General features: G+C 46.8%; 1 long non-coding RNA gene and 1 pseudogene across 1 annotated transcript; both read left to right on the top strand.

The window, feature by feature from the left end:
* Window positions 1–6985: 6985 nt before the first annotated feature.
* Window positions 6986–8196, top strand: LOC120836670. The gene is made up of 3 exons (XR_005714715.3): window positions 6986–7112; window positions 7728–7877; window positions 7959–8196. It is a non-coding gene; the product is annotated as an uncharacterized LOC120836670 (long non-coding RNA).
* Window positions 8197–12820: 4624 nt separating this feature from the next.
* Window positions 12821–18304, top strand: LOC115329113 (annotated as a pseudogene).
* Window positions 18305–19251: the final 947 nt, after the last annotated feature.

The raw sequence follows: 19251 nt of genomic DNA, 5'->3' as shown, positions 1-19251 counted from the left end.
GATGAGAAGTCTCTCGTCAGCCGGAATGATTTGCCGCGGAACATCATGTCCTACTTCGTGGAGAGCGGTCTTACTTTGGTCAGTCCTCGAATATGAGTGTATCCATTCTGATGCAGGGGCGTAGACCTTGGCGTCTTAAAGCACCACCTCGCGCACCAAGCTTTCGCGAGCAAAACCAGCAACAGAAATTTCCGTTTCGCTACACGACCGCCTGGTGCCAGCAAACAAGCCGCGCCCGCGACCACTACGCGCAATCGAGGGACCGGAACTGCGGGAACGAGGAGTGGCCGCCAAGGGCTTCTGTGAAGGTCGAGCGGCAGAGCGAGGCACGGGAGAAACGGGAGGAAGGGTAGAAGGGAGGGAAGGCACAAGCGGGCGAGGAGGATAAGTTTGTCTCCGAGACATGTTTCTCAGTGGGACTACTTGCTGCACTTCCAAGTCCAACGGCAGACAAAAACTCGTCCGTCGTCGATTGTTTGTCGGCGATTGTCGCGGGTGTTGGACGTTCCAGTGGGACAGCATCGGCGACACGGAACTTTGTGGTGTCGTCGGACAAAAATCGGTGTTTGTCGCTCTAGTGGGACGAGGCTATTAGCAAATCTGAAATTGTTTTGCTGCCATACAAATCCTAATAATGACCAATAGATGAAGGCTGATTTGGGTCAGTCAAATCAGAAGCCACAAGACCTCTCTTCTCATTTGTGTGTAGGCAAGAAGTTGTCACCGAAATATTGCCCGACCGTAGACTGGGAAACAGATCTAATTTTATTCCGTGTGTCTATAATGAACTTCCGTTAGTCGATAATGAACGGGAATGGTCCCAGCTCTAATCAACTGATGTGATTGACCTAAGCCATTTTGGCGCACATTTCGGAGCAACCAAAATAGTGTTTTGGAGCAGCAAATGTGGCATTTGGAGCAATCAAAACAGTGTTTTGGAGCAGCAAAAGCGGCTTTTGGACCAGCCAGGACAGTATTTCGGAGCAGTAAAAGTGGATTTTGCAGCAGATATTCTTACGAAAATTAAAATATTTGTTTTGAGTGCTGTAGAAACAAAGGGCACTTTGTGTTTTGTTGAGTTCTGATGTGACGTGTTGAGACGAAACTCGCTGTTTCTGTCTTTTTACTGCGCAGACATCCCACAAGTGTACAGTGCGGAAGGAATTGCCAAGCAATGAACCTTTTCCAAAAAGCGTTCTGCGCACGCGCGAGCGCCCGATGCCAAACGGCGGAAGTCGGAACGAAAAATCGAGGAAATTCGAAAGGAGGCTGTATATCAGCGAGTAGAACACGTAACTGCAGCATATATATAATTGTGTTACACAAAAAAAGAACGTCGACGGAAAGGAAAACACGACGTTTGGGTGGACGCCATGGATGCCCCTCTTTAAAGTCGCGTTGGGCAGGCGCTGCTGCTCAGAGTGCGAAGAAACTGGTAGCGTAGCTCTCATTATCGATTGGTAGCGCAGGTAGGTCACTTCCTCGATTTTTAGTTCGTGCAGCCACCGCCTGGTGCCGTCGGATTGTGGAAAAGGTCCATTTTGCAATACTGCTTGCCACCGTTTTACTGGTTCCCGACGTGCCAGATTTTCGTCAAAAGAAAGCAAACGTAAAACAATGAATTGCAAGCGTCCCAGCTGGTGCCTCAGTTTAGTTTTGGTTTTGAAAGGCGACCTAAATTCGCCCTCTGGCGCAGGCTTGGCGCGGATTACCAATTAATATTTTGGCGAAATGTAGCAGGATATAGCAGGGTTAGCCCCTTGGCGCAGCAGTCACATCACTGAAAGAGAAATCTCGCTCTCACCCATGACCAAAATAGTACCGGGGATCATTCTGGCCACCGACGGGTTGACCTCAAGTTAGCTAGCTCTTCTGCACTCCGAATAAAGACCGGTAAGTACAAAAATCAAAAGCGAGTACCAGACGCTATTCTTTTTTGTCGCCGATGGCTCCAGTACATGAGGTAAATCTTGACGCGAAAGAAATCAAGTGAGCTGGAGAACACTGCCTCCGCACATAGAATGACATGGGGCAAACGTCTGTCAACATGGCATCTAGCTCAGTGAGTGGAAGGAAGCAAGATCCCTAGTAGCACCATATGTTGCCATAACGTGACTGGAATGTCACAAATGTAATGTAACGTTGGGGCACATTTGGGTATGTTATAGCAATGTTTGAAAACTAACGTAACAGAAACGTTCTCCTGCAACATTGTTTGACTGTCACTGAACGTCATGTAACGTTACATCACATAGGCAAACGTTCCAGGAATGTTAGAGAAGCAACATTGGAGCAACGTTTAGAAATAACCTCTCGGTAACATTTCCATCCTGACATACGGGCAATGTTATGCAGCGATGTTGGCCTAATGTGACAAAATGTGACGCATCACCACATCACACAGAGGCTGGTCAAGGATACACGAAGATACCAAACTTATAATAGTTCAATGTTGATTCTCTTGTTCAGACATTTTTATTTTTTTACAAACAGAAAGACCGCTCTAATGCTTGTGACGGGCGTGTTTGAAACAAATGTTCAAAATGTACCCTGGAAAGATTGCAGAAAATTAAAAAAATATCTGTCCAAAAGGTTTATGATAAAATTGAATTCATTTGTGTGTATGGCATTTCCTTGCTTCCTTCCTGCCCCTTAACGGGTTGGCGAGTCTGCTCAATATTCACGAGCTAGCATGCACCCTCATCATAGCTTTTAGGTTAAGGTCATTCGAATGTCCAGCTTTTGGAACGCATGCTAAAGATAACAAGAGGGTGAAGTCATGGGGTGTTATTGTGTTATCAAAGGTGGAAAACTCACGCTGGTGACGCGACGACCCAAAGACCTCCCGAACATGTGTAGGATGGCATGAGAGTCGTAACCTGTAAATTAATTTTGAACACGTAGCTAGCTAAAATTATCACCAAAAGTGTATTTTAGTTGTGTGCTCTATTGCGTTATTTTCGAAGCGTAGCTCTGTTTCTGTGAAAAATACGAACATGATTACCCTACGGCCAGGTCGCAGAGAGCTCTTGGGGTCGACCGACTGCTCTATCCAACCCGAGCTTGCTGCAAAATGATTTCTACTATTTAAAATAGAAGCGAGGACTAATTTCACGACGGACTCAGGTCAAATCGAGCGACTGGGTGGTTCTAACTCTCGCCCTGTCTCGGTTGTCTGCGCCAGTGCTTGCCATAGAGATTTAGAGAAATCTTGGAGCGTGCAGTATAAGATACACCCTGGTTGAAAATTTGAAATAGTTACATGCAGAAGCTCATATTTCAGTCCAATTTACAGCTCAGCACTCTATTCGGAAAACTCAAAAAGTGGCGGCGCATTGCAGCACACTGCAAGTAAGACGACTGGCGGTAGCCATTGTCTCATAGACAGAGGAGGGGAAAAGGGAGACGGTTGAGGGGGAAGGTGAGCGATGAGATGGGAAGGAGAATAGAGGCAGGAAGAAAGAGGTCAAGTATGAAGGTCGAAGGCCAAAAACACACGCTCACACAAGGAAGAGAGGAGACAAAAGGAAAAGGGGAATGAGGATGAGAGGCTGAGGGAGCATGAAGAGAAAGATGAAGAGAAGTGGGGCAGGGAGGAGCAAGATCAGACGGAGGAGAGAGGAAAGAGGGGAGGAAGAGCACACAGAGGGAATATGAGACCAATGGGGGAGAAGGAGTGGAGGGGAATGAGGAGATGGGACGGGGTGGCGCCAGGTAAGACGTGAAACATCGCAGGTCATAGGCCTCGGTTGCATGGACACAAGGTCACACCTCCCCGACCACTCAAAATGAAGAGCCATATGCAGCTGCCACCAAAAAAGAAACGGTCAAAGGCCATGAACATAGAATCACTCAAACGAGAGAGAAGGGGGAAGAGGGGAGGAAAGATGAGTAGGATGGGTAGCGGGAAGAGGAAGGTGGACAAGAGAGTAGAGGAAGAGGGGAGGGAGGAATAAGGAGACCGAGGAGATAGAAGGGGAGATGGCGAGGAGGAGCAGTCAAGGGTCCGAAGTCGAGATCAAAGGTCAAAGGCAACGAACATATAATCCTATGAAGGTGGGGAAGGGGGGGGGGGAAGGGGGGGCCACAAACATTAAATCATGCGAGGAAATGAGGAGTGAAAGGTTAGAGAAGGCAACATAGGAGAGATGGGACGGGAATGGGGTGAGATTAAAGAAAAGTGAGTGAGAGGGGGGGAGGGGGGGAGGGGAAGGTAGGAAGGAGATCTAGCATCAAGGGCCACGGATACAAGGACGCACTCCGCCGACCACTCAAAATGAAGGGCCCCAAGGGGGGAGGCACTCACTTTATCGAGTGACGTGTTAGCGAATGTCCACGTTTCACCGAATGACACTTTAGCGAAAATTCGGACGCTGCGAAGCGGAGTTTTCGGGTGGGCCAAGTGGGTTCACATTTTTGTAATGAGCCGCCGCAGACTCGCCGCGCGGCGGGTGGGTTAACGCGCGCCCCCGTTATTCGCTAAAACCTCGATTCGCTCAAATGCCGCTGTTTGCTAAAACGTCATTCGCTCATCTAATATGGACCCTAATTATAATGAAACGAGTATAATCGCACACACATTGTTAGCCCCCGTTCACTTCTCGCCAAAAAGCCGTCGACACGAGAACATATTTGAGCTTGAGGCTTCGAAGCTCGCTCTGCGTGGACCACTCTTTGCCTGCATTTGTTATCTGGACACATCACAATGGCACAGCACAGTCGCATAGCTGCGGTACTACCGTTTCCATGTTAACAGTTCACTATCGTTACCGATATTACGGTAGAGGTCATCAACTGATCACTGCAAGACGTTGCAAGATCGCCATCGTCCGCCATGATTGCACACTAGTACGGCATTACGGTTATGGCTGTACGGCTTATACCAATTTCCAATTTCTCCAATCGATGTAATGTTTTATAACTCTTAAAAAAAACTTATTTTAGTACTGTCAGATAAATTTACACAGTTTATTCCTACTTGAAACTTCATGTTTAGTCGTTTACTCGTTTACGCACACTGTTGACAAGCCAAGACGCCAAGAGTGCAAGTAGCTCAAGCCAAGCAAGGTCGCCAAGAGTGCAAGTATCTCAAGCCAAGCAAGGTCGAAGCCAGGTTGACCACGTGACCGTATGTCAACGGACCGTCAAGGCCTGTTTCATCGGACCGCTGGGACCGCTCTGCCGATCTCTCGGCGTGGAGGAAACGTAAACAAAGGTATGTTTCATTTTCGTTGTTGTTACTACTTGTGCTGAACGATGGTGCGGGCGAAGCGTTCGCTATCAGAGCTATCCGATCGCCAAAAAAGACGTAGAGTAGCCGAAAGTGTTCGCAAGGAACTTGAAAGTTGCGGTACGAGCAGTGAGGAGTCGGTGGACACTGAGGAAGCATACCCTCTTTCACCTGGACAACAGGCCGTGGCAGCACATGCAAGTTTTTCCGGACAGTTTGAATACCAACGAGCTTCCGAGTGTGAATCTGAGTCGAGTGATACGAGTGGTGCACGAAATAACCTAATCTCAGAACACCTGTGTCAAAATCCCCGCTGCGAATTCCCCGCGTTACCTCCCCCTCTTCAAAATCCCCGGCCTTCAAAACCCCCTTTCCTTTATCCCCTTATCACATCCTCCGGGCCAGTGGTCCTTAGAAACCATTTGGAAAAGCGCTTTTATGGACACTTCATAAAGCTGAGCTGTGTTATGACAATCCTAGCCAGCCCCAAATTTTCTTTGACACACTGTGATCTTGCAGAATCTCTCTTGAGAGAGTTTGTTTCTGGAGCTGGTACCTTGTATGAGGGGGTTTATGTCTACAACATGCACTCCCTGATCCACCTGACAAGACGTTCGACGGTTCGGCCCTGTCAACACCTTCTCGGCCTTTCCCTTTGAGAACTTCCTTGGGAAGCTCAAGAAGTTGGTGAGGGGTCCTTCCTTGGCACTGCAGCAGGTTATCAAGAGGCACTCAGAAGTGAATCCCACCACCGTGTCAAGTTCTGTGCAACAGAAGTGTGCTCTGCTCGAGAAGCTTGGCTGAGCCGCCAAGCTTCAAGAAAACCCAGTGCAGTGAGCTTGTTTTAGAAGGAGCTCATTTCTCTCTGAAGGCGTCCGACAACTGTGTTAACTGAAGTATGGCAACATTACTGTTGTTAGGAACTTCATTGAGTCAGATGGGAACCGTACCATCTGCGGACAGTTTTTCCGAAATCTCGGCAACCTTTATACTTCAAAGCTGCCATCATCAGTGCTAGGAATTTTTAGAGCTACAGGGCTCTCCATGCAGTATTCAGTGGGGAGTGTGCAGGACATCAGGTGGAAGTGCGTCTGCTTGCACTATAACCAGGGACATGATTGTAAACCTGAGACTGGAAAGAAAGGAGAACACAGCAGAAGGTAGAAAAAGAGGAGGCAATGTCTCAAACTCAGCTGCAAAGTCTATTTCGTACACGCCTTATATACCACAACTCCAACGCTGTCTCTACAAAAAAAAATATATGACAAGAGGACAATGAAATTTGGGTAAGCCTTCTCTTATCTCCCTTGACCTCTCCTGCGAAACACTCACACAAAGAGTCACATTCTAGCGTAACCACCGCCATTCGGCGTTGGAGTTGTGGTATATAAGGCGTGTACGAAATAAACTTTGCAGCTGAGTTTGAGACGTTGTTTCCCCTTTTTCTACCTTCTGCTGTGTTCTCTTTTCTGCCCCAGTCTCAGGTTTACAATCATGTTCAACTTACACCAGCTCGCCTGCACTCTGACTATGTTTTCGATAACCAGGGCTATGCTGTTTTTTTATCTACTTCACTTGCAAGTGTGATCTATGTTTGCAACTATTGTACATTGGTTGTGCTTAATTCGAAAACTGTATTTTTAGTGACTTATGACTGGTCTTTAAGGTAATAACGGCTTTATTTGTTGATTTCAGGAAATGTACTCTCTTGTCCATTTTTTGGCGGAAAATGATGTCGCAGTTGTCCCCACCTGTTGGGTGTGCAATGGCTGCACGGCATGGCCACCCTACAAATCAAATCGGTTGATGATGGCAATTAGAGAGCGTGAAGAGCCCTCGACTGACTGGGCCACATTCTCCTGTCAGGTGATGGCATCATGTTGTAAGTATAGCAGGGTGTCTAGCAACCGGGAATTGTCAGGGAAATTTTAATTACCGGGAAAAATCAGGGATATTGTCAAAAATCAAGCCCAGTCATGGAAAATGAGCCGGAAATGCCATTGAGTGCCCTGAGCAAAGAGTTGTGAACCTTGGGGCAGAGAAATAGGCAATAAATTCTGCTTAGAGCGGAGCGCGGACTCTGCTCACCCAATGTAGAGTGTGCTAGAGCACTGCACGAGCCAGAATTTCTAGACCTGGCCCAGTAGAGGCACGGCCCGGGTTTGGCCCGAGCCTAATAGAATATTTAATTTCCGGGCCCGGCCAGACTTGACCTTGAAGAGACACGGCTCGGGCCTGGCCCGGACCTGACAGACTTTTAGACAGAAGCTTGAGCCCAGCACGAGCCCGACAAAATTTTTGTTTTCTTTAATATAAACCTGAGCTGGCCCAATCCTCACAGATTATATACATGAGCCCGAAAAAGTTGGCAGGCTTTAACCTAAAAGCTGTCTAACCATAAAGCGAACATATTTGATTTAATGAACAAAAGTTTAGGGTGCAAACAAGCTTCTGGTGGTTAAACATTTGACTGGTGTGCTCGGCTTTCTTGTTTCAGTGACATATGAAGATGCAAAGTACAAAGAAAAAAAATTCGGAAGCGACGTCCGACCTAACATTGAATAATGAAGAGCGGGAGAAGAGAAAAAGGAAGAGACTGCAGCATACTCTTTCTTCATTTGAGGATGAGGACTTCTATGACCAAGATGTATGCACCTAAATTTCTGCAACACCTTTGTATTCGGGATTCATTTGCCCTCCTTTTTCATCAAGCTTGCCTCTTCTGCAGGAACGACGTAACACTCAGCCAGCCCCTCAACTTCCAGAACGTGCACCAGAGCCCAAGCAAAAACGCACACGTGTATGTTTGCTTTTTGTTGCTGCAATTTCTTAACGCTTTCCAGCATTTAGATTTTTTATTTTATGTGATTAGCCTCAGCTTGGTTAGCCGCAATTGTGATAATGAATGGTATCCATATTGTTTATTGAGCACCTGCTGTTTTGGTGTTTCTTTTAGAGCGCAGCTCTTAGGCACCGGTTTCCGGCTTGAGTGGTGTCGCCGTCGCCGTAACCGCGGCGACGTTTCGGCAAGGTGACGTTTCGGCACCATGCCTAATTGTCCTCGCGGGGTCACGTGACCTCACGGTTACGGCGACGCCGCTCAGAGGGGGGTGTGGCAGGGAGGAGGGGTATACCCTTTCCTCGGGACCCTTCCCTCCTCCTCTAGAGCTGCACTCTAATTTAGCGTTACAGGGAGTTGTAAACGGCTTTCATTTTCTTTATCTAGTCATTTTTAATTTACAAAGCTGCTAGTTGTGGTATGCTTCCTCGCACAAGGACAGTTATAGCCTAAGGGACGGTGAAGTGGATATTTTTAATTTGACGGTGCATATGTTTGCTTTGTATTGCTGCAACCTCATGTTTGCATAATTCTGCTGTACAAGTCATTTTTATTTTACAATTTAATTTATTTTGTTTATTTATCTATGCTTTCTGGTCAAAGGATACATTAGAATGCTTGCTGTTTGTGCACTCTAACCCTAGCACTTTTTATGAACCTGTCCTCTGCTTTATATGTAGAATGGTTTGGCCAGCTTTAGGATTGACCACTTCTTAAAGAAAGGTGGTACATTTTGTTTTACACCACCGAGCACTCTTTGGTGTAAGGTACATTACCATATAGCTGAATGACACAATCAGCTATACACGTTTGCAAGCAGTCATGTTTCCAAAAGTAGTCTAGCCAACATGGGTAGGGAAACGTGCTCTCAGGGTACCAATCTGTCAATTAGCTTAGTGACGCTTTAGCAAGCCTTCATAATCGGATTATCTGGGGTGCACCCGAGCTGGAAGATGGCAGTGCGCAAGGGCCCGCCATTTTGCAGACTCTGTCTCATTTTTGTTAGTGAGAGAAAACAAAGGCTTCTTCAGTATCATCTAGGAAAACCACATGTCCAATATTATCTCCATTTAAATCTTTATTGCATTGACGTGGCTGTGCTAAATAACATTGCCCGAAACTTTGTAAGTCTTTGACTTCTTGAGCAACATAAAGACCGATTTCAATAAATTGTTTTAAATTGTGAGTGGTGTTCACTTATGAGGTGTTTAGTAGCAGTTCGTACCACATCTCCAAACTTCTGTAATCGACAGGGAATTTAAAACCTGGAAAAGCTGGGGAACTTAAAAGGAGGAATTTGCTAGACACCCTGGCTGATTTCATAGTTACCGATGTTACCGAAGCTGTTTCATTGAACGCAGTTTTATCGAACGCTGTTTCATTGAACGCCATTTCATCGAAGTTGTTTCATTGAACGTAGCCTATTTGAGCAGTAGAAATATTTTTCTTTTTAGTGCCGGGAGGATAGCAGTGTTTTAATATTTATTGTAACTTATAAACTTATATATATATAAAAGGAAGGAACCTTTTTTTGTCACCTTCTATTCTTTTTTTTTTAGTAAATGATGACTTCTGTTAATGAGGCCAATAAGGCACGGTAACACTAACGACACTTTTAAAAGCTGTGATCATCAGGTGCAGTGATGAATGCACGTCCATTCAAAAGCGTATATATATCTTCGTCCTTGAGGAGACCTATTCTGCTTCAAGACGAAGCCGTCCTTGAGGCAGTGATCTGTCTCCGTGGCCCATGATACGGGGAAAAGAAAAGACGTGTCTCCTCTTTTTGTTAATTTCTTATAACCGACAGAACCGTGGACCTGCCGGATATTCGACATACAGTAATATACTGCATGTCAAAGATCCGACAGGTCCACGGTTCTGTCGGTTACAAAAAATTGACGAAGAGGGCAGGCACGTCTTTTTTAAGAACATCTATGTTCTTAAAAAGAAAGCTATTCTCTTAGGATAAAATGAAAACAAAGTTAAATCTACAAATACAAAATAAAAAAGGCGCTGCGTAAAATAGCTGTTTCCCTCTTAAGAAAGTGCCTTTCACGCATGAATAAATAGAAGGTTGAAGTGGGAAAAAGTGAGCGGCCGAGAACAGCCGCCTACCTTGCCAGAAAAGAATAAGTCGCGTGTCCACTGTCTTCTGTGGGTAGGTCACACTTTGCGGTAAAAGTCTAAACTGGATGAAAAGAATGGCTTGTGCATGCAAAGAAACTGTGGTGAAACTGCTAGGACAGATGTAGGCATTTCTTTTTTTATCTTGATGACACTCTCTGCCCTGAAATAGGCACCCATTTTCTGAATGCAACCAACTTTTTTGTGTTATTTTTTTGCAGGAGCAGTGTGCCTCTTCTCAAGAGTGACTGAGGGGCTGCCACAAGGGGAGAAGGCAAGCATGTTTCTGATTACAAGGATGGACAGTTGGGCTGGGCTAGTTGGTAAGAATTCATGTTGAAAAACGGTGCGAAAACCAGACAAAGGAAAAAGAACACACAGTGCCTTGTCCTGTGTGTTTTCTTATCCGTGCATTTTGCGCTGTTTTTCAGCATGTTTCTGCCTTGATTTTTCTGTTAGTTTTAAATGTTAGTAGTTGGTTACTTTGATCCCAGTTGGAAGCATGTAATTGGTTAACCGTGCTAAATGCATAGAATTGAAAGAAAAAAAAAATTCATGCTACCTAAATCATTTAAAATGCTTTTTTTTCTAATGATTTCTTTCTCTTTTTTTTTACAGCCATCCCATGAGTAGAGTCCCTGTTGTTTGAATTTTTTATGTCAATTTGTAATATGCATATGTTACCTTTAATTTCTATTCATGCATACATTTTAGCCCCAGCTAGTGGTTTCTTTTATTTAATTTATGTACACATTAGTGTGGTATTTTTAGAAGATTTAAAATTTATGTTCTTTTTCTAGTCATTTTTGGTTTATTGCCTCCGTTATTTATTTATAGGTCCTAGCCCAAGATCGGGTGTAATTTGAGATACATTTAGAATTTTATTTTAGGCTACTTGCTTTATGTTGCTGGAAGTTTTAATATTTTACATTTTTATTTTTATGCAGATCAGCCTTGTGATTTAGTGTGTTCTTTACAATTTTGTAGATCTAATAGCTTGTAAGAAACAGAAGAATTCTCTGGTACTTGTAATGTTGGTTTCGTTTTTGAAATAAATTTATTCCAATAACTTCTTGTTTTCTTCCGGAGTCCTGCTTCTAGGATTTCAAAATGCTGATTCATTAATGGCCTGTAATGCACATCCATTTACTCATATCAGGCACCAGCTCAAAAAATGACTTCATGACAACCATAAATGCAGTTTCCTGGCAGCGCTTGTCAATGTATTTTCGGATAACATTGTTCAGTAATGTCCAAGTAACACATGCAGTAATATCTGGCCAGTGCCAGCATATTGTAAAAATGTTTACTGAAAGTTAACAGAATAAAAGCACTGAGGAAGAACAGATGACCGCTCTTTCATTTAGTTACGACGCTCGTTTTTTGGAAGCAAAGACTCGCGCACAGGTCAAGATTAACTGCAAAAGGAAGGCTTGATCAAAGGAACTTTAGGGAGATAAGGGATGAGTCAGTAACACTCCACCTTCGGTATCTAGTTGATCTCGACCTGTATGCGACTCTTTGCTCCTCAAAAAATAAACTTTGTTGCGAAATGAAAGAGTGGTCGTTTGTGTATGTTCTTCACATTTTTATTCCTTCACTTTTAAGTAAGCCGTAATGTCAGTGCAACATTTTGGTGTAACATTACGGGATGGTAGAATTCGTGGCCATTAACAACAACTAGCAACGTTAGCGACGACGTCCGAGTAACATCACTGATCTAGCATCCAGGTAACATAGAGAGCTATGTTACTGCAACATTTTGATGTGACGTTACTGGAAGGTAGAACTGGTGGCCATTAGCAACGTTTGGCAACGTTATCTAACAACGTTCCAGTAACATTATTTGGGTAATGTCCAGGTAACGTATGCAGTTACGTTACTGTAACATTGTGGTGTAACGTTACTGGAGTGTAGAATCCGCGGTCGTTAGCAGCGTTCGGCAACGTTACCTGACAACATTCCAGTAACGTTGTAGCCACATTTTGTGCTACTTGGGATGCTGCCCTTCCTAACAACACTCGGACATGCTAAGCATGTTTGTCTTTCACAATGTCCTTGACCTTCATTTTTTGCTTTACCACAAGACTTTGTAGGAGAAAGTAGGTGATCCCAAATCGCTTCTAGATTTTGTTACCGTGTAAGCAAACTTACCTCTAGGGGTCATGCCCGACTTTTCTGCTTCTGCTGCCGCTGCAGAGGTGGATGCCGCTCCCCTGGCAACAGGGAGCACTCTGGTGCTGATAAAAGAGAGTAAAATTGTGTTAGACTCGGGATCAACTTTGCGTGTTCTTGGCAGTAAGTAATGTAGCATATTACCGTCGGTGCTGAATCTGGTTCTTGAGGAACGCGAGATATCTGAACACGTACCATGTCGTCACAGGAACATCATCGCTTCCAGCACCACTCCGGCCACTTTGTTTTTTGGACTCCCTTGCATACTTGGCCCTCAAGGCCCGCCAAGCCTGGCAGCAGGCATTGGAGTGGCTGCCTGAAGTGAAAGAACTAAATGTGGCATAAATAATTAAAGTGTCGCTTATGGAGACAAGTTTTAGAACAGAAATCAAGATCGAACTAGATTTCTAGTACAACTTCAATTAGGACAGCCAATAGGTGCAACAGACATGCATCAGGTTTGCTTGCCAGCATTCAGCCAAAACTTTACATACCTTCTTCAACTTCTTGAAATGTAAGATTCTACCAGTTTGATCTATTCATTACTGATCGCTCGATCAATAATCGCTTCCCATTTCGTACCATAATTTTTGCAAACGGTTATGCGAGGTACGCAAACGAGGTGCGAGCAGTAGGTTGGGGGTGGGTATGCGCTGCCCACTCGGAAATGTTTGGTTACGGATAGCTGCACGGAGGCCGCATCAGTGACTCCGAGACAAACCGCCGGCACAAAGAATCATATCCCCAGTTGGCGGGTTGGAATCCTAGCTGAGGAGCCCGCAATCTGACCGAGGTTCATTGGAGAGAAGACGCCGTGTAACCGAGATTTCAGTTTCACGTCCAAAGAATCCCAGGTGGTGTAAATTAATCGCTGAGGTATGCGATGGCATTCCTTGGTTTGGCATGCAAAACAATCCAAACTTTTCTTTGCGAACGGCAGGGAAGTCTCTTGGCAGTCCCGCCTCTGGCGTGACCCAAAACGAACCTTTGATAGCGCTTTGGCGGCTTGCGAGCTTCGAGTGGGAACGCCCAGACGCGTGCAGCTGCGCGTGAACGCGAGCGTGCATGCGCAGCGAAAGCTTGGCAGAAAGCAACGAGCGCGCGACGAAGGCAGGGCATCCAGAGAGACGCCCTGGGCCGAGGCGCAAATTATATAGTTCTGTGAAGAGGTCATACTCACCCAAAGCGATTCCAATCGCATTCCAGGAATTCTCTCGCTTTGCCGTGTCCCGGTAATCCATTCGGCTGGCATTCCACAAATACGGATAGCGCTCAACTTCCTGAATGAGCGCTTCTTCCGAGCAAGGAGCCACCGGAGGAGCCGCCATGTTGTCAAGGGAGAACAGACTCACGACCGGCATACAACGCGCGCGGCTGCGGGCACCTCGACTCGTGATTGGTCTGTTGTTCCGGTCGTTCCCGTGCACAAGGAGAAAGTTGAGCTCCGTTCAACTCCTTGCGTTGCGAACGAACACGAACGAAACGACCGCTTGGCGCTCCGTTGCCATGGCAACTCGTCGCTCCAAGCGGTTGCATTCGTTCGTAAGCATAGTGGTCGCTCCGTACGCTACTGTGTGAACGGGCCTTTAGTTGAGGGTTTAGCCTGACGTTATTTCCACCCCCCTTCGAGAAAGTTCGAAATAACAGATTTGAGGTGGGCACACAATCTTCTCCCCCCTCTCTTGAAAAGGGAGCAGATCCGTGAAATTAGAAAGCTACCCTCAAAATGCGAGAAAAACAAAACCGAGGAGACAAGAAAAAAAAGAAAAAGGTTCATCTCTTTTTGGTGGTATTGACGTCGCAGGTTACACCGCCGCCGTGCTGGAGACGAAAGGGCTTCCGGAACGGGAGTGCCGTCAGTGTCGTTCCGGTCCTGCGAGGAATCTTCGTCTTCTGCTTCAAAAAACATTTTAGGATTGGTGACATGAACAGGTCCGGTTTCTTCACTAGACTCACAGTGAACTAGTTTGTAAGTGAGTGGTGAGCACTTTTCACGCACGCGAAATGTACCGTACCACCTGTTTGCAAGGGAGGCTACGAAGCCTCGAGTGGCGTCACTCAGTGTGTGAGTACGCCGAAGTACAAAATCTCCCACCTCGAACTGCAGGTCACGTCGGCCCTGGTTGTGCTCAGGCTTGTGCTCCTTACTTGAAAACTGTAAGGGTTTACAATTACAAATGACCAAGCCTCAAATGTAATGGATTGCCGTTACAAATTACTGTCACTGAAAAGTAACGGATTACTTTAGTCGCTACGTTACAAATTACTTTCACTTTGCATTTTTTGTACACTTATTTAAAATTTTATATTTTTCCGACATGTTCTGCAGCACTACTTTTCATTTCTCATACGCCCGTATTATGGTAGTCCCTGTAAAAATAAAATATTGTATTTAAGAGAAAGAGTGTAGGTGCACTCCGTTCACCTGTGAGCTGACAAGGCGCCGAAAGCTGCAATCACACCCGCCATCCCGCTGGCTCCCGGCCACCGGAAATGATCCCTGGAATTGAGCAGACAGAGCTAGTGGTGCGCATGCTAAGTAGCAGCGTCTACCTCCGCTACGAGATTCGGAGTTAAGAAGCGATCTATGAAGCTCCTTTTTGACTCGGGTGTTTCACCTGTTATTCACACGAAAAGAAAAACTTGGTTCTATCGTTACAATGTATAACCAATGTAGAATACATGTGTCCCAGCTTACCTTGATATGTGCTTCCGTAGATTAGAGTTTGTTGTTCTTACTGATGACAATGTGTTTCTTTTTGGCAAGCAAAGTATGCACGAAACCTCTAGGTTCCCGTTCTCTTTAATGCCCTGAATTTTGAACATCTCATTAAGAGATAGCCATGAAGACGACGGACACTTCATGACCGAAAACTCCACCAGTCAAAGAAAAGGTGGCGGTTACGGGATATCGATCGTTTGTCGGTTCCCATTTTCATAGCAATATTCGCGGAGGCCCGGGGGGGGGGGGGGGGGGGGGGAAGGGGGGGGCATATAGAGCGGGAGAAGCGGTAGACATCGGTCTCAGAAAACAATAGAGGATCACGCCACTTTTAGGCGTTAAGTCTCCCTGTTAGCACTCCTTAGATGGCCTAACCACCCCTTCCCCCTTTTTATGTTGAAAATATGAAAATGAAAATAAGAAAGCGCAGAAAACAAATAAAATGTTTAAAACATTTTCTGAAAAAAACAATTATTTGCTTTTCTGAGTTTTCTTTTTATTTTCATTTGAGCAGTACGGTTCTATTATCTGCATATTTGAAATATTAGTCGTCAGAGCCCCGAAAATGACGGAGAAGCATCCTTGTGATATATATATATATATATATGTATATATATAGGCCGGACTCCGACAGGAACGTCGAGGATTAAATCGTCTGTTGTTGCTGTTTTCACTAAGGCTTATTTTCTTCTTATATGCATATGCATATATATTGTGGAGATCTGGCTGCCCTCCCCCGCGCCGAACCTCCGGACCCCAATTTCCGGCAACTCGCACTCGATGCCTCCGACATGCGTCATGCCTCGGGGGACCGGCCATGGCCTCGCGCAGCACAAGGTCCGGCTGGACCACTCCCCTAAGCCGTCTGACGTCACGGGACTGGCTTCCCAGGAGAAAGGACCCAAGGCTTGAAAAGGGGAAGCCGGACAAAGGAAGGTCTCTTGGACGGCAGCGCTCTCGAACGGCGGGACACGGGGACAGCGTGCAGCGGTGACAGGAGACGAAGACGCTGGCGCGGGATTTGGCGGGAGACGGACGCAGGCGTGGGGAAAGTGCGGGCATTACGTCGAGTGGCGGACTCGACAAACGAACCGGACAGCGACCCTGGACGACGACGTCCCCATGACGCGGTGGGGACGACCACCGCTGGGACTTGGAGCAGCTGCAGTTGCAGCGGACTTACCCCCGGCCGCGCTGATGACCGTTCCCCGATCCCGAAACCCCCCAAGGCAATCAGTGAGTGAATAAACCCTTTTGCCGAGAGCGAAGTATTGAAGTGTCATATTCATCCGGGGACAGGGTTTGTGAGAATCGGAGCTAGAAGATGCCCGCAATATATATATATATATGTATATTGTAGCGGAGTCGCAATTACCAAAGGGGTAATTGCGACTCCACTCGCAATTACCCCTTTGGCCCTCCCGAAGCTTCTTTTTCTCAATTAAGATGTTCATTCTCTCTTTCTCTTTCTCAGGTCGGGCGGGAGCATGCGGGCACTCCGTGTACACGGCTCGCTTGACCGCAGTGTCAACTGTTGGGGACCCCTGGTACTGAATAAGCGCTGCTGGACACCGGGATCATCGTTGTTGGCATGGCGTTGGTTAACCCGGCGCGGCGACCGCCCTCGCTGGTAGCCGTCGGCCGCGTGGTGGGACGGGCATCAATTTCACCTTTGAACACCGGTCCGCGGACGTAAAGGTACGTAATCCCTCTTTTCTACAATATATATATTGTAAGGAAGAAGTGGCACGGACAGACAAGCAGGGGTTTGACCAAGCGCGCGCTCGGCACGGGCGCTTCTTGAATGCTGTACCGCCATTCATACTGGTCGCATTTTCCTCCTATCTTCTATTAAATCTCTTTTATCAACGTCTCAGCACTTGGTGGAGGTGCGCTAGCGATCCCCAACCTGATCATCTGGTAATTCCGACTTGGAGCTGCGCAGCGGACGGTCGACTGTCACAACCATGAACGACGATAACGGGAATGTAAGAGACCAGCGCCCCACCAACACTTCAACGGTCAAAACTCGCCAACGTGACCCCCAGGATTTCACCGGTTCAGCCGACGCTGACGTTCTGACTGGCTCAAATATTACGACCGGGTGAGCCAACACAACCGTTGGGACGACACCATCAAACTCGCCAACGTCGTATTTTTCCTCAAAGGGACTGCACTCCAATGGTACGACAATCACGAGGAAGAAATTAATTCATGAGATGCGTTCAAAACCGCCTTCGCAGACGTCTTCGGTACACCTGAACGCAGAAGACAACAAGCGCGGGACAAACTCTCCAGGAGGTACCAAGCCCCCTCCGAAACATCGACGTCCTACATCGAGGACGTCCTTCGCCTCTGCGGACGTGTCAACGCAGCTACGCCGGAGGACGAAAAAATCAAGCACCTCTTCAAAGGATTATCCCAAGAGCTGTTTTCCATCGTCGCACCCAGGTCACCTCAGACCGTGGAGCAGCTCATTGCAGAAGGCAAGCATTATGAAGACCTTCAAAGTGGTCGGATCTCCAACACCGGATTTGAACGGCTCCCTGAAGTTTCAACTACAACTGCCGACACTGACCTCCCCAATCTCATCAGGGAAATAATTCGAGACGAACTACGCGACTTCTTGGGATCCCTGCACCTCTCAGCCAGTTCTTCAATCTCGCAAGCCGAGGCGCCTAAGATTGAACAGGTAATCAAAGACAAACTTCGTGCTGCCCTTCGTCCTATTTCTTCGTCGTCTCCCACATGCATGGCACCATCGACTTCCTCACCACCCATCTGCTCTTTACAGCACTCAGCACCACACATTTGCGCTCTGCAAACTTCTCACAACGTCTCAAGTCCATCCACACGCTACCCATCACCCCGGCGGACAGAGGAATGGCGCACTCAAGATCAACGTCCGATATGCTTCTACTGTCACGCCCCAGGTCATATCATCCGCTACTGCCGACGCCGCATGAATGCTGAAGCCTACAGTCGCACCCCACAGAATCAAACTCGACATTCTGACGACCACGACACGCGCCGAAATTTCGACAACCACGGCAGTTCCAATGACCGCCGCAATTTTGCCGACCATCGCAACACACGTCCCATTCCAGCTGCCGAATTCCGACGTGGTCGATCACCCTCCCCCTATCCTCGACGAAACCGTTCCGTCTCGCCGTTCACTGACGCTACTACCGGACTTCCGTCGTCAAACTAAGCAGCGCAGCCTGTCTTAACAATGGAGGTCAGGCTGCACTACCGTCTCCGGTCCTAAATCCTCCTTACCTTGGCCCTACAACTATTACCGTCTACATTGGAGAAGAAAAACTTTTAGCATTAGTTGACACAGGTGCTGCAAAATCCTGCATTTCTAATCAGCTTCGCCGCCGTTTACACAAAGTGCTCACCCCTCCACCCGCTGGACATTTTCTACGAATGGGAAACAGTGAACTTGTGCAACCTCTTGGCTACTGCCCCATCCCTATTTCTATTGGAGGCACTTCCTATATCATTTTGTTTACTGTACTTGCTAATTGTGTCGTCGACGTCATTTTGGGATAGGATTTTTTGTCGGCCACCGAGGCATTCATTGACTGCGCCAGCCGCGAACTTCATTTCAGCACTCGGCAGACTAGTTACGACGTGTACGAAAATTCACCCATTTCGCTTCACACCGACGACGATTACCTCTTGCCGCCCCTTTCCGCTATTGCTATCACCCTCCTGCCGGACCGTCCATTCGAAAGCACCACTGGTTTCATTGAACCCATCGCAAACTTTGTCGCAAAAAAGCCAGTTATTCTTTCCTACTGCATCGCCACGACAACTCAAGGACAAGTTTCTCTTTTCATCACCAACACTACTGAGTCGCAAATTGTTCCCCGTGGTGCACGTTTGGCCACTCAACATCTCATTCTTATACCACGCTTGCAACGCTCTCCGAACTTACATCTATGAGGCTACCGTCAGCTGCCCAAAGCACCGCCGCACAAGTTGCTAAAATGGTAGACTCTAGCTTGCCTCCTCACCAGAAGGAAGCCCTAACAAAGCTTCTTGTTTCGTATGAACAACTCTTCGATTTTAATAGCCGCTCTCTAGCTCAAACTTTGTTAGTCTCTCATCACATTGACACCGGCCCAGCATCTCCCATTCGAAGCCGCCCTT

The sequence above is a fragment of the Ixodes scapularis genome, unplaced genomic scaffold (genome assembly GCF_016920785.2).
Source record: "Ixodes scapularis isolate PalLabHiFi unplaced genomic scaffold, ASM1692078v2 PGA_scaffold1__304_contigs__length_218370807, whole genome shotgun sequence".
Lineage (NCBI taxonomy): Eukaryota > Metazoa > Arthropoda > Arachnida > Ixodida > Ixodidae > Ixodes > Ixodes scapularis.
This window is presented reverse-complemented; position numbering and strand designations above follow the sequence as displayed.